Source organism: Dipodomys merriami, unplaced genomic scaffold (assembly GCF_024711535.1).
Source record: "Dipodomys merriami isolate MVZ:Mamm:240054 unplaced genomic scaffold, mDipMer1.0.p SCAF_982, whole genome shotgun sequence".
NCBI lineage: Eukaryota > Metazoa > Chordata > Mammalia > Rodentia > Heteromyidae > Dipodomys > Dipodomys merriami.
Genome location: NW_027206604.1, coordinates 299,489 through 303,211, shown reverse-complemented (window position 1 = coordinate 303,211; position 3,723 = coordinate 299,489).

Genomic DNA, 3,723 nt, shown 5'->3' with positions numbered 1-3,723 from the left:
GTGAAGGGGAAAAGGATAGAATACAGACAACAATCTATTGTATAATTCCCATAATTGAAATATACAAAGGAAAGGGTAGTGTGAAATGGGGGTGGAGATGTTGAAGTGGTAATACAATTCCAGGTGCATTGTACATATAAACTGCTTTGTTAAATGGCAAGTAATTCCATAACATAATATTGAGATACGTCAGGATTGGGCTTGATTGGGAGGGGTGGATGAGAATGTTGAAAGGGGTGATATTGATCAAGATGCACTGTATCCCATATACTGTTTTAGTGAATGGCAACTCCTTTGTACAACTATTTAAAGATTAAAAACTTTTTGAAACTTAATTACGATAGTTGAATAGAGTTGAACCTCAATTCAATTCCAATTTAAAAATATTTTTAACCTGGAGACTCAGAATAAAAGTCAAATAATAAAATATTATAAATATTTTAATCAAAATTTTTGATATTTAACTTCAAACTACTTTGCTTTTTGTTAGCCACTGGGCTTTTATAAGAGAATTATTCAAAGTAAGTGGCATAAAATCAAAAGAAGTATATTACCCATACTCTAGAAGCTTGAACATTGATTATAAAAATGGTTGTTCCAAGCAATTCCTTTTCTCATGGGGGTCCACTTTCTGGTTCATTAACATTATTTGCTGGACATTAATAAGGTAGAGTAATTATATTGTGCTTCCTTAATCAGGATCATTATTGCAGGGTCATCTCTAAAAGGTTGATTCTAATGTCACCAGACAGGGGAATAGAATTTCAACATGTGTATCTGAAAGGAGTTACATCGTCCAATACACTTTGCAACTTTTGCTTTACCTTAGGGTAGTATATCATTTGGATATTATTTCATAGAAGATAATGACGTAAGGACAAGCTTATATCATGTGACTTATGTGGATGATTCTTCTTAAAATGGGAATAATTATAGTGATGACAAAGTGAAGTATGATAGTTTAATGGCTCTTGCATCACATCATAGGTAACCATGTAAACATTGTACAGGCTTTCTAAGGCCTTTCTGATGTATTTGAACAATCTCTGATGAGTTAATTGCTTTCAGAAATATTCGTTTGAGCCAACAAATACAGATATCGTTTGATTTTAATTACTTTCTGCTATTAGGACTTTCACAGACACCAAAATCAGAGGATATTAATTTTTCTGATAAAACACATAATAAATTTTTGTAATTAATATAACATGAAGACTGTAACCTTAATAGCACTAAAATACTAATATTCACATTGTATAATAAATTGACATCCGTTGGTTACCTCAATTTTTAGATTATTTATAATTTTTAGAATATTTATAAGTGTAAATTGTTTGCAATCTATAGAAAATAAGAAAAAGATTTGCATGCATATTACTACAGATGCAAACAGATTCACCTGGTTATTCATGATCTTCTATTCGTTGTTTTCATTCACACATGGAGTACATACAAAGAAGTGAAAATTGCAAACTTGAATTTACTAAAGGGTTAATTACATGGAGTTTATGTTGGACTAATAGCAGATTTTAGAAATTAGTTTTGTCTCTTCCTTTCACCCTCCTTTCCTTCCTTTGTTTCTTCCTTCATTCCTTCCTTCCTTTATTCCTTCCCTCCTTCTTTATTTCTTTCTTTTCTCCCTCCTTCCCTCGATCCCTATTCTCTCTCTTTTTCTTTCTTTCTTTCTTTCTTTCCTTCCTTCCTTCCTTCCTTCCTTTCTTCCTTCCTTCCTTTCTTTCTTTCTTTCTTCCTTCCTTTCTTTCTTTCTTTCTTTCTTTCTTTCTTTCTTTCTTTCTTTCTTTCTTTCTTTCTTTCTTTCATTGACAATATTTCTTATGGCTATAGAAATATACCAACTGTTGTACTCTAAGGTATTATGAGTAATTATAAATATAACTAGATTAATATTAATTTTAATTTCCTGTTATATTTTGACAAATTATACTAAAAACAATTTCACAAGCGTTGCAAGATATGTATCAAATATTACTTTTCATGATATTGTTTATTTCTTCAAACTAAAATAAGAATTTAGACACAATATTGTGTATGTGTGTGTTGTTCTTGTAATTTTAACTCAAGACCTAAAACTTAGTTTCTTTTTTCCCTCAAAGATATTTCTCTATCATTTGAGCCAGAATAACGTTTTTGGCTTTGTGTGTGTGTGTGTGTGTGTGTGTGTGTGTGTGTGTGTGTGTGTATGTGTGTGTGTGTGTATGTGTGTGTTATGATTTGTGTGTGATATGTGTGTGTGTTGTGATGTGTGTGGGCTTTGAACCGCAGCTTTCTGAGTAGCGAGGATTACAAGCTTGAGACACCTAAACTTAGCAAAGATTTAACATGTTTAAGAATAAATTTCATATTATTAGTTTTTTAGAGGTTCAATTTAACAAACTAACATTTAGTTATTTATTTAGTTATTAAACTTGAATGTGCAGTGTGAAAAATAGTTTTCATTTTTATGAAAAAATATACACTCAAAGGTTTAGATGACAGAATCTTTGGACAAATTGAAATATTATATTATTCAAAAGCGAAAAATAGTCATTAATCAAATTTCTCATGTAAACTAAAAGCAAAAGTCTCTGTCAGACTGAATGAAGCAATTTTACATTACATTTAAAATTATCTACTTTGGTCACATAATTTTCTCTTCCTTTGAACATAAGCTATATTTGACAGAAAAAAGTAGATTCTTAAATTTTGGGGTATATAAAAATATCAGTTATTGGTCATGTATTTCTGAGGTTTGAATAACAAGTCATTTCAGAGAAACACTGAATTTCATGTATTTTATGTCATTAGTGATTTTAGAAATGAATCAATCTCAATATGAGATAAGTACAGCACTATATTCCATCAGTTATCCAATTATTCCAACAGACTTCAATAGAACTTATTTTTGAATAGCTATTCTATAGAATAACTAAGAAATAAATGATCGTGATAGTATTTATTGTTCCTTCAACTAGAAAGAAAGAATCTCACTATAGATGACACATACTTGAATGGAAATGCCATAAAATTATGAAAAATTCAAGTCATTATGAGTTAGATGAAATAGTCATTTTTGAAGGTCAAAAATGAAAACTCTTGAAGCTTCCTTATCTGTTAAATAAAAAGCATTTGCATTCTAAATATTTCATTCATCTCTCCAGCAATGGTATAACCAAACCACCTTTATGCCAAATAGCTTCTCTGATTAAGTCAAGTAAATATTTAGGAACAGAAGTTATCACAATTGTATAGAAGTATCTATCCTCCACTCAATAAATTAAATCTGAAATCAAAAAGGATTGGGATTAATAATTAGCTTTCACTATGTTGCCATAAAGAGGTGAACCCTTTCAAGTGGGCATAGTCATAAAGATTTGGTCACTGACAACTTGTGATCAAAGAGGATGTCAACATCAAAGTCCTTTCTTCCTCTTCCTTCTTTTAATTCTCTTTCTCCTTCTTCTTTTCCTTCTCCCTCTCCCTCTTTCCCTGCTCCTCTTTCTCCCTTCCCCCATTCCTATTCCACCTCTTCTTTACTTCCTGGCTTCCATGAATACAAATAATCCATCACATGTTCCTGACATGGGGTACTGTGCCACCAGCAATCCAAAGCTATGAGGATAAGAAACATAAAATGAAATGTTTAAAATCAGAAGTCAAGATTTATCTTTCCTCCTTTTAAGTTAATTTTTAATGTATTTTGTCATATTAATAGGAGACTGAAAC